The following is a 12,889-nucleotide window of genomic DNA, read 5'->3' as shown; positions in this document are numbered from 1 at the left end:
CTATTCCATTTAAATAGATTTCAATTAGGATAATGGCTTCAAGACATCTCACAATGGTACATTTCCTAACTCTTAAGATAGAATTGTCAAATTATAGCAAATAGAGTTATAAATTATTTTGCAATTTTCTCAGCAGATGGTAATTTTTCCTTCTGTACATCTAGTCATTCTGGAAATAATTGTGTAAAGGTACCTTTTTCTAAAACTGATTATTTTTCAAATACAATGGGACCTTTTGGTTTAGAAGAACTGGTAGAGGAAGATTTTAATTCAGGAGAGAAAGCAGAAGACAGTAATTTTCATCCTCTCTTTTTTTGTACCTCTGACCACATTTTTGAAGAAAGACCAAAAATTTCCATAGGTGTGAAAGAATATTGGTACCTGGGTAGACTGGGAATGAAAATGAGATTTTTAGAGTAACAAGGCCCCCCTCTTCTGTGGCTTGTAGAAACAAAGGATGTGCGATTACTGCAGGTCTAGCAGCCGGGGTTGGTGGAAGCAGAGAGTTCATGTAATCTATAGAATATTTAAATTTCCATATTAGAAAAAGCTCATAGAGGGCAAGAGTTTGCCAAAACAAAAATAAATGAATTTTGAAAAATGGAAGGGGAAATGTACATGTATTAATTCTTACAGAATGTTGAAAAAAATTAAATATATAGGACACAGTTTGTTGAGCGAGCCAAAGAACAGTGGGAATGGTGACTTATAGGGTTACATTTGATGTAGAAATGCTCCCAATTGAAGAAAACAATTGCCTGGGAGGAAATTTTCTGTGGAGATGTGCCCTGTGTTTTGAATGATGTACTGAAGCATTGGAGACTCAACATTAATTTAGATCTTTCTTAGGAAGCTGGATAAAATAATGTGTTTCTGAGAAAAAAATAGTAACTCATTATGAAGTATCAAAGTCTTGCTGTGGAAATGCCAACATCCATGAGTCGAAAGCAAATCCAAGAACCAACATCCTAAGTGCAGATCTCACTGACTTGCCATCTTGATTTCAGGGACTGCATAGCCGCGAGGTCCAGCAGGTTGTTGTTGGGCACCCTATACATGTGAAGGATCCACACCCACAGAAGGAATGTGGCAGCTAATACTCTGGCTTCCTAGTATTTGTTCTGGGAAAAAGTGTTTGATCGCAAACAATTCTCAACTGGAAACCTTGTTCACCAGGGGCGGCTCTGAGAAACTTTGGTTTCCTGAAATATCTCAAAGGAGAAAGCCCTGCAGCCCTTAAGTGTGGTGTTTAATTTCTTTTGGGACATACGCCTCTTTGAGTCTCTGAACACTATGAATTCTCTCCTCAGAAAATACACATGGTCACACAGACAAAATTTTGCATGCATGTAAATGTTAAGAACCCTTCATTTAAAATAGTAAGATGCAAGGTTTGTATTAGTTTCAGGTGTACAGCATAGTGGTTAGACAATCATATACTTTACAAAGTGGTCCCCCCAATATTTCCAGTATGTGCAGTATTTATTCATTCTCTCAACCAGTAAATATTTAAGTGCCTATTCTGTAGAACATTGAGGACACAGCAGTTAATAAATGAAGTTTCTGCCTATATAAAGCAAATATCTATGGGGCGACAGGCAACAAGTAAGTAGCCATATAACACAATGTCAGGTGTAATATTGTTCTGAAAAATAAAGAGAAAAAGGGGATGAGGGGGCTGTTCTTTTAAGATGAGGTGGTCATGAGGGTTTTCTGAGGGGGAGACGTTTGAGCTGAGTCTTTCCATTATTTTTACTACACCAACTCATGGGGACTAATAATCGTCTTTGGGACCATGGAATTCAGTGGTGCTTCTTTGCAGAGATTTTTGACTGATTAATTTGAAGGACCTTTTGAGGAGTCAGACTTTGGTGTCAGTGACTTTTTGAGAGAGTGATCCGGCCTTATCAGGTTCAGTGCCCTTTTTTTCTTACTGTCAGTTTTCCTGCGGCAAGAACAGGAGAGATGAAGTTGCTGGCCTCTTGGCAGTGCTTCAAACAGACTGAGCATCTCCCTGCTCTCCAGGTTGGTTTCCAGCTGGGCCCCTGAACCTGGCTTACTGATAGTATGCATGCCCAGTCTTTAAAATGCATGAACCGCCTTCACCAGTCACTCCACAGGTCTGACAACCTGAATGCTTTCCCTGGAATGGTCACCACAAACAGAGGCCAGCTGATCTCAGCTCAGACTCAAGTCCAAGAATTCTGGGGCCTGGGTATAGGGTGAAGGACTGCAGCTGTTGGCCCAAGATGTATTTTTCTGAAAGTAATTTTTAAGCATGAATTTCAAAATTATAAAATGATCTCTTAGGAAGCAGTATACCTCTGCCAGTGATGCTGCCACTGTTCAAAACATTTTTTCACACATGTGACTTGTTAATCAGCCCTGCAGTTATTGCCTTTACCCCATAGTCCCAGGGTATGTTAATAACCAGTATTTGTATAGGGCTGCAATTGACAGACCCATTGCCATACATCTTTCTTCAATCCTCATGACATCCTATTGTTATTGCTGTCCCTTTGCAGACCAGGAAACTGACTCTGTACCAGTCAAGGAAGGAAGGGGGACCAGCCATACAAGGAGAAGCCTGTACAGGGGCTAGTTTAGAACTCCTTTCACCCCACACAGATGCTCTGAGGTAGCAGGATTTATTTTTCCCATTTTGTAGATTAAAATCTTTCTGAAGCTCATAAAGATCATACAACTTGCCTGAGGTCACACAGCTGGGGAGGGGCAGAGCTGGACTTTGCTCCCAGTGTGTGTGCAAGTTGGCAATGCCTGTTCTTTCCACCCTATCTGGCGCCTACCTCATCTGCCTGAGGCCACCTGCTTCTTGTTCCCTTCTTTCCTATGTACCTCCAGCTCTGCCTTCCTCCTCTTCAGTGTCACCTCAGCCATTTTGCTCCATATGAGCCAGCAGCCTACCTGAATCTATGTAAGGTGTCATGGACTGGGCCGTGGGCATGTAGTACCAACTTGAGAAGTTCTGCTAAGGTACCTGGAGAGTTAATAGACTTTAAAACATGTTGACAGAGAGCTTTATACACATACTTGTGTGTGTTTACGTGTGTGTGTGTGTGTATGTGTGTGCCTATATCTCTATAGAGGAAGGTTAAACTGTGTATCCCTCTAGCATATCAGATGTTTATATAGTGGAAGATTGGAAGCAGGGAAATAGCTGTTTCTTCCCATTCTGATTTTGGGCATTGATTGGTAAAGGGAGTTGCCTAGACTTGTTTGTTCCATTTCTGCCCTTACTGGTTACGATGCCTTGGGCAAGTATCTTTACTTCTCTTGGGGAATGGAAACACAATTCCTACCTTGGAGGGCCATGAGGATTAAATAAAGAGTGTGTTGATGTACCTGGGACATAAATATTCAATAAAAGTGAACACTTTTTTTAACTCAAAATTTTTAGTAAATTAGTGCACACTAAGTGAGCTGTTGGGTGATGCAAACACCCCTCAGCGCTCATTTTAGGGAACAGTTATTTTTCTTTCTCTATTTTGAAGTTTCTTGTTGGTTGCTAGTTTAAATTAGGATGCTAATGTTTGAAGGATTTTTTTTGTGTGTGTATGTAGAATAGTAGATGGAATTAAATTTCTCTTGAAAGATATATTCCAAAAAGTTGAACTTATGCAGACATTTCTGAAATGGTATTATTATTATATATGTTTCTTGCACAGTATTGTTAGATGTTCCTGCCTATAAGAAAACACTTCATCATCCAACAAGTTCTCTTTCTATTGGTTTTAGGTTATTTGTAAGAAACCATTAGTCTCCTGTCTGGGTGGATATGTAATAGTATCAGTTACTGAACCAGATTTTTCAACACCTTTCTGACATCCCCCCCCCCCCCCCTTGAAGGTCACCAAGTGTTTGGCTCTAAGATATTTCAAACTGAACCTACTACATTCCCCCTAAAACCGTTCCTCCTCTTATTCCCAGACGTGGTTTGTCCTTAGAGCACCTTCTTCCTCACTCCAGATCCTACCCACCAAGTCCCATACATTTCATATCTAACTCTATCTCAAGCCTTTCCTTTCTTTTCCACAGCCACTTCCCTTGTTCGGGTTACTGTTGTCTCTCATCTAAAATTTTGTAAGAGTCTAGTTGACTTTCTGAACCTTCTTGCCTCTTTCCAGTCTGATTTCACAATGCAGCCAGAGTGAGTTTTTCAGAATGTTCATCTGATCACCTCCATTGCTGCTTCTAGACCACATACAATAACCCTTTAGCTCCTTATTGCTCTTGGGATAAAGACAAATTCCTCAATGTGGCTTTTAAGGACCTGCATGACCTGGTCCCTGCCCATCTCTCCCATCTCATGTTGTCTACACTATACCACATCCAAGGGGATTCTTTGAATTCTTCTATTAGGCTATGCTTCTGCCTCAGGTCCCTTGTCTCTTCTGGACTTCCCATGTTACCACCCCTTAGTTAACGTTGACTCATCCTTGAGATATCAGCCCAATTCCCATTTGTTCCAGAGACATTTCCATGACTGACGCTCAAACTGATCAGGTCTCCCTCTGGCTATGATCTCTTGATGCCAGAGATCATGTTCCTCCATAGCTCTTGCATTGATTATTTGATTGTCTCGTCCCCCCAATCCCTCTTGGAGTGCCCTTAGGGCTACTCAAGTACTGTGCTGCTTTGTGAATTGTAACGCAGGTTACAAATGACAAGTATGAAATATTAAATCATGACCTCTGATATCAGAACTTAAATTCCATGTGTCCAACTAGAAAGGTTTGGCATACAGTAAAATGTACAAACAGGTCTGTAACAGTGCATAATTTGTGAAATTAAGAGAGCCTTATAGCTACAATCAACTCCAAATACTTGTTTTATATACAGTATACATTGAGGGGGAAATAAGAGTTTGTCTTTAACTAGGTGTTATTTTTTATTTTTTTTTATTTTTCAGTTATAGTTGACAGTACAATTTTATATGAGTTTCAAGTGTACAACATAGTGATTAGATATTTATATACATACGAAGTGACCACCCTGTTAAGTCTAGTACCCATCTGACAGTAGGTGTCATTTTTGAGGTTAATTTCTGTCTGGTAGTACCTTGAGACATTTACATTAACATTTTGTGGAATGGTTTACATAGGGAAATCTATGGTGGCAACTGCCTGAGACAGACAGTATAAAAGGGAAGACAGAGACATCAGTAAAGTCACCAGGTAATCAATAATATGCTACATTTGCTACAGATGGAGCCTCTCAGGAAGCCTCATCTGATGTAGCCTCTGCTAGTATCTCAGTGAAGTCCCAGCTAATTGTCACCGACTTCCCTAGAGATGGAAGTATGTTCCTATATGCACACAAAAAGGGATGTGCAATATTTTGTTTTTCTATGATTTTAATTCATGCAATAGAACATTTGCTTCTCTATAGCAATGGATTAGAGGTGGGCTAGGATAGGCAGTACCGAGAACTGATAAGGGCCTTCTGGATTTCTTTTTGCTGTACACTGTGGTTTGCTATACTATGAAGAAGTCTTCAAAATATGGAGCATATTGCCTTAATAGGTTGATGGTTATCCCAAGCAGACTTTTTTTTGGGTAGGGAGGGCGCGGTTAACAATAGAGAGACTAAAGTATTTTTAGCCTGTTCTTTGAATTACTACAACTTTTAAAAAACACCTTCAGTGCTTTCCTGAGTTGTCTTTAGAGTCAAGATCCTTTTAGAATTGATGCTCCCCCTAGAAAGGGTGAAGATCTCTGTCTTTCAGTGATAGGCTTGGCAGGAAGCCAGTCCTCAATAAATGATGAATGGATGAACTCTTTATTGGAGTACAGGGATCTGTAGAAAGCTTCTGTTGGCTCTGGATTGATTTATCCATAAAAAATATCTGAATGAGACAGTGTAGTACAGTGGTGAAGATCATGCGTTGGAGCAGAATTCCTGGATCTTCTAGTTAGTAGTTTTGTTATCTTGGTAAGTTGCCTAAACCACTTTTAGTATTTTTTCTCATCTGTAAAATATGGAAATAGTAATAGTACCTACCTCACAGAGTTGTTAGACTTAAGTGAGATATTGTTGGTAAAGCACTTAGAGGTCTGGTTCAGAATCCTGCTGATGTACCCTCATAAATTAGGACTGTGTCTGACTGTGTCTATGGCCCAAGAAATAATTGCTGCTTAGTACATAAATAATGTTCTTTACCATGGGCATTTAAATTGCTGTTATAAAGGTTTTGGAAGAGAAAAACTATATTTTCTCAAGAAAAGACTAACCGTGTTACAACTTTATTTAAAAAGAATAACTGCCAAACATAGGGTCTTTTGAGAACAAGTAATATTCCCTTGGTCTACTTTACTCCATCATATCCATGGGGAGAGAGCAATGTTATAACAACATTTCTATGCGGTTAGTGTCCAAACTTTACAATTTATGAAGTGCTATCCCATTTTTTTTTTCTTTCTCCCAATAATCTAAGGGGTGGGCTTTTACCATCATGACCCTCATTTGACAGATCAGAAAATCTGGTCTGCTCCTGAGCTGGGGCTCTTCCTGGGTCACTTCAGCAGTGCCAGGCAAGGCGCTTTTGGGTGTCATCTGAGTGGGATTTAATGGGATCCTAATTGTAGGTGGATGGGCAGAAAGTTCTCCTGTTTTGGTGTTTTGCTTTGGCAGAGAATACTCTCTGAGGACCCATGTAAGCTAGAAGAAAAAAACCTACCAACAAACTCAGCACTAATCATCTGGAAAGGGCAGGACACTGCCGTTAGGCAATTATTGGACCTGTGAACAGAAAAACATTAAGATAACTTCATAGCCTCCGTGTCTTTGAAACATCAATAGAGCCCCAGTACGGCCATCAGGCTTATGGTGCCTCCAGAATTAGACAGTTTGGTTCCATGCTGTGTACTGGTTATGGAATGCTATTTGTGCTTATTTCCCCTGATCTACCAAGAAACAATTTTTTTTGTTTCTTTGTGCATCCAAGTTTCTTTTTTATCCCACTTGCTTTTCATTTCTGCCTTCTGTCCTGCTTGGGCCTTGAGATAGCAATGAAACAGACTTTCAGGAATGGGCAGCTATGGAGGCTCTGGCAGGGGCCTATACCCTGGGTCTGGGTGGAGTGGGCATCAGGACCAGCTGCAGGAGATGAGGCCACCACAGAAACAATGCAAGCACATGTATCAAAGATCAGGAGCAGAACTCGGTCTACTCCGATTGTGTCCTGTGCCCATGGAAGCACCGGCCACCTCTGATTCCTCACTTAAAATATCTGAAGTAGTTGATTGATTGACCTTGATGGAAATCGGCCTTTTTATTTTATTTTATTGTAGGTATAGAACAGTAGCCTCTTACAAAGCAATTGCCTCTAAAGTAGTGCCTTCTAACGTAGGTGTAAACTAGTGCCCAGGAATAGCTGGTAATGTATCTCCAGTTGAGTTCCTTGTGATTTTATCACCTTTTATTTTCTCTCTGTGTGTGTAATGTGTTCCTGATATTCCAAGTTGATAAAGTTACATGGTAGGTATTGGCTGGTGTGGGGGGAGACACACTGTGTACACACAGGCTGTGATTACTGGGGAATGTTTTTCTAATAATATGTCTTCCAATCTCCCCTCCTCAATTATGCTAAGCCCTGAGATGGGGAGGAGTGGCTGGGTCATCTGTGTGCAGATGTTCAGTACGATTATCTGGTACAACTCCCTTCTACCCAATTCCAAAATGCATCTGCCCTTTGAGAACTAGGATTAGGAAAGTGATTAAGGCTGGCTGATCAGTTGTCCCACTGCAGTCTGCTGGGTAGAGCTGACCTGGGATGGTGGTTCTAGCCTGGCATCTGCAAAGGAACCCATGGAGCCAGGGGTACATTTTCATTTCAAAAGGCTTAGTAGAAACTATACATTTACCTGGGATAAGGACACAAAAGCTATCCAAATCAAGTTTCCTTGCCTTTGTTTGGATTGCAAGTCTATGTGGTTTCATGCTGATTCCAAGTTCTGATTGGCTGTGCATGACATAATAAGAATTTCTGGGACTTGACTGGTCTAACTCTAGACATTGTTCCTAGAGTTGGTATCAGGTCTCACTCCTCAAGCTAATGCGCTCACTACATTTAGAATGAGGTTGACCTTGAGTGTAAGTGCCCTTGACTATCAAAATAAAGCAACTGGGTTGTTTCTTGCTTTCTTAGCTATGCTTATTATCATCATCACACCTATGGTAGTGATTTGATTTCATAATGTTATTATGAACCTTTTAATGTAGATTGTTAGATAAAATTTGGATCAGCATTGAAATGGAAAAATTGTAAACAGAATTAATCAATTACTATTAAATATCATTTGTTAGAATATTGCAAAACATATGGCAGAAAAAAGAGGTTGGTAAAACTATAGATGAGTGATGGCGAACCTATGACACGCGTGTCAGCACTGACACGCGTAGCCATTTCTGATGAGACGCGGCCGCTGAGGCGGCCGCATGCCGAGGATGAAACATTTGCTGCTCCTGAGGATGAAACATTTGCGAAATAATGTTTTTTCCTCAAAGTGACACACTACCCGAGTTATGCTCAGTTTTTTGGCGAAGTTTGACACACCAAGCTCAAAAGGTTGCCCATCACTGCTATAGATCCTATCCAGTGTCCTTAGTTTTAAAATGATCCTTTTAACCAGCTTTACTCTAAAAGCAAACAAAGATAACTCACAGTAAAGCACCAACTATTATTACTTAGTCCCTGTAGCCTCCTAGGATCTTGTTGATAGTACATTCTTTTTATGTAATTGTGTTTTGACGTATGCACATCAACCCACAAGTTCTGTTTTCTCATATCGTATTACAATGTGTAGACCTTTCCATAGTTCTACTTTGCTCCTCTGTTTATCATTCTTAATGGTCACAGCTGCCTGAACTAAACCTTCAGGCAGTCAGGACAATCTAGTTCAGGGGATTAGAAAAGGCTGGAAACAAGCTGTCTGTTTCATCCTAGATAACATGGCTGTGGGGTCAACTCTGGTCAAGTCGGCATAAATAAAAAAGATGTGCTCACACCTGCTGCTGATACTGATAATAATAACTTTACATCTGCTAACTGTTATTTCTTAATTTTCCCAGCAGTCCTTGTAGGCACTATTATCTTCATTTTATTTACATATGAAGGAAAAAAAGGCTTTTTGCTGTAACTTGTACAGGGTCACATGCTGGTAAACAGTGAAACTGGGATCTGAAGCTGGGTCTGTTTAATGTTTGAGTTCTTAACCAAGTTTTTCTGTGCACCATTGGGGCCCATCCAGTTCTCAGTTCCTTTAAGAAAACTAACCACCTTCCACCTTAATCCTTGCAACAGACATATTAATTGATGTTTATTAAGGTCACAGAGGCTTAATATTAAAACAAGATAGAGTAAAGCAAGCTGGTGTCCCTGAGAACTCCTATCCACATTAGAGATTTGTTAGTCTTCCTGTGGGCAGAGTGGTGTGAATATGGCCAACCAATATTCAGCCTTTCCTTTAGTTCTATCCTTTAGTTGGCCTTGAAGTCTCTCAAACTTGAATGGGCACAACAATGACTATGCAATGTCACCTGAAGCATGTATACAGTACTTTGTGGGAAACTCATGATTCTTTTATATCAAGCATATGAAGTCACACACAAATTATTTAAAGTATTCAAATATTTGAATGTATTTTCGTGTACATATACATACACAAGCATGTTTTTAATAAATAAAAATGAAATTCTTATAAAATTGAAAAAACAAAATATTCTTGGGGATAATTTTGGCTATAGATAGCTTTTTGCCCGGACCTTAGAACCTAATCCCCACTGGCGAGTGGCCACCAAGTTCCTATGCATGATAATTAGAAGTTATCTGTGTGCCCTGCTTTGTTTTCTGGACAAATTAGAAAGTTTCCCATGTTCTTCCTCATGCCTTTTTGCGTGGTGATGCTTAGAAGTCACTCAAGCAGTCCCTCTGCTGCATGGGGTGGTCTAGGACAGTGGTCGGCAAACCGACTCGCGAGCCACACGCAGCTCTTTGGCCCCTTGAGTTTTTAGCAAAGGCCAGCTTAGGAGTATACTAATTAAGTTAATAACAATGTACCTACCTATATAGTTTAAGTTTAAAAAATTTGGCTCTCAAAAGAAATTTCAGTCGTTGTACTATTGATATTTGCCTCTGTTGACTAATGAGTTTGCCGACCACTGTAGTTCCATGTAGTTGGAAAGGTACATTTGTACTATAGTTAAGTTATAGTATGGACTATATAACTTCTGTGGGCCTAGGAACCTATTTCCCATTTATTTTCCTTCAGGATAAATTAATTTTGAATTTCAAACAGTTGACTTACTGATGAACTTTCAGAACTCTACTCTTGTTTGAAGATTAATTTTCTATAACAATTTGCTTATTTATTCCAGCTGTAGAAACAGCCCTTACTTCTGGTCGCAGGTATCTTTACACACATTTCACTCTTTTGCTCAAAAACCTATCATGTTCCTGTATCTCATCTAATCAACATTCTGGTTAGTTATTGAAAATGCCTTCCCACCCTGCCGGTGTGACTCAGAGGTCGAGCATCAACCTATGAACCAGGAGGTCACGGTTTGATTCCCGATCAGGGCACGTGCCCGGGTTGGGGGCTCGATCCCCAGTGTAGGGCGTGCAGGAGATAGCCGATCAATGATTCTCTCTCATCATTGATGTTTCTATCTCTACCTTCTTCTCCCTTTCTCTCTGAAATTAGTAAAAATATATATATTTTAAAAAGGCCTTCCCCTCTCTCCTCTGCCTTGTCAAGTCCTAGAATCCTCTATGAAGTCAGTGATGCTTGAACTGAACTCCAGGCTTTTCCCCTAAACAACTCCAGCCTCTCAGCTGACCTCCTACAATCCCCACCCCAATCATCCCCTCCCTAGCTGGCATGGAGATCCCTGGCAATGGTAGTGACTCGGGCCTCATAGTGGGGATGTCTCACATAGATAGCAGTGCTAATGATTTAGAGAGGGTGGTACAGATGGTGGTGTGGTCTGAAAATACAGATAGTGGTATGATATTGAACAGTAGACCAGCTCTTTGCTTACCTTGCTATCCTCACCATTAAAAAAAAAAGCCAAGTAGGGAGTAGGAGGAGGAGTGTGTGTGTGTGTGTGTGAGAGAGAGAGAGAGAGAGAGAGAGAGAGAGAGAGAGAGAGAGAGAGAGAGAGAGAGAGAAGAGAGAGGATGTAGTTGTGTCTCTTAAGGATAGGTGTGCTAGAAGGCTCTGCAGGCTACTGTAGAAGTGAGGGTGGTGGGAACATGGAGGTGGTATAGTTTGAATCCACTAGAGGTTGAAGCCAAGAGACTGTACTTGTAGTGATTTTTGATTGGAGTAAGAAAGAACAAGGGTTGGGGTAGAAAGCCCAATAGAAGTTCTGTCCTTATCACACAGCCAGAGCAGAGGACTCATGAGCAGGGGTTATATTTTGTATAGTTTAGCAATGGGGGAGGGATTCTGGATTCTTGAGGAGGATTTACACCTGTTTTCTGTTGCCACAGCACACACAAGTGCTGATTATCTGCATCTCGTTCTTAGTTGATTCTGTCATTAGAAGACACCTGTGACCAGAAGTAAGGGCTGTTTCTACAGCTGGGCTAAATAAGCAAGACAAGTCGGGAAGGTCTAGAAGTAATTGTTAATGTGAGACAAACTGTTTTAATATTATTAGAAAAATATTTTGACTTAATTGCCTTTGGCACATTAATCAGTTCAAGTGCACTCTGTTTTCCTTTGCTTGACTTGAGCAGTTGCCAAGAATTTCTCTGGTGCAAAATGGGAAAGTGGGACTCTAAGTAGGTTCTGTTCCATTGAAACTGAATCATAGAATCACAGACTTAGAGAATTTAGAATTTACAGTGAAAGACCCAAGGCTCAGGGAGGTGAAATGGATGAGCTCCATCACTGTCATGTGAGGGTCTTGGTCCTTGGAGCCCCTGCACCTGTTGTCACATGGCTTCACTTGGTATGTACTTTCAGTGACTGATTCTACTACCAACTGAGCATTGCCAGAAATGGGGAAGAATATTCACAACACAACAGTAGAGAAAGTGTAAAGTATCCATGATATACACAGTGAGTAAGAAAAACCCTTGAGCAAGAAATATGAATGGCAAGTTAACAGAAGAAGAGAAACTGATGGGGAAAAACTTGAAATGATTATCAAAGTATTGATGTGCCATTTCCCCATGCACCAGATGGGCAGTAATTAAAAATAATGTTCAGTTTTGAAAAGGGTTCAAGATGGACACTTTATGCACAGGTGGTAGGAATGTAAATTAATAAATTGGACAAATTGGCAAGACAATTTTAAAATTATAAATATGGCCCTAGCTGGTTTGGCTCAGTGGATAGAGCATTAACCTGCGGACTGAAGGTTCTGGGTTTGATTCCAGTCAAGGGCACGTACCAGTTGTGGCTTGATCCCCGGCCCTGGTTCCAGGCATTCACTCACCTGAATCAAATGTTTACACACAATTTTCAAACTCCTCAGGAACCTGGTTCTGGTTCTTAAGATTTAAATATATGTAAACCCAAACAAACACTTAACCTTTAAAGATTTTAAACTACAAGTTGATTCCCTGCCCTTTAAACTCAAATATTAATCTTCCTCCTGCACTCCCCAGCTGTAGTTAAACTCATTGTTTTGTGAGCCTCTTGTTCTGATTTGATTGACTTGTTCCCATCTCAGTGCCTTTGCCTGTGCTGCTGTTTCAGATATCTGCAATATTCTTTTCTCCACATCTCTTCCCCCTGTCATATAATGACTTTTCTGCTAAAAAAATTAAAAATTCCCAGACTTCTTTACTTGATTAGCACTATCTGATTTGGGCATACCTGTCCTGAGTTTTCATTGCCATAGGGGTTTTTTGCTTTCA

General features: G+C 40.4%; 1 protein-coding gene across 3 annotated transcripts in view; it reads left to right on the top strand.

Annotated features, from left to right (window-relative positions):
- TEX2 (testis expressed 2) overlaps positions 1-12,889 on the top strand; it is an 87,932-nt gene that overhangs the window by 15,845 nt on the left and 59,198 nt on the right. The gene's annotated exons all lie outside the window — the stretch shown is intronic.

This window comes from Eptesicus fuscus, chromosome 20 (genome assembly GCF_027574615.1).
Source record: "Eptesicus fuscus isolate TK198812 chromosome 20, DD_ASM_mEF_20220401, whole genome shotgun sequence".
NCBI lineage: Eukaryota > Metazoa > Chordata > Mammalia > Chiroptera > Vespertilionidae > Eptesicus > Eptesicus fuscus.
Note: the sequence above shows the minus strand (reverse complement) of the source record. Positions and strands in the feature narration are given on the sequence as shown.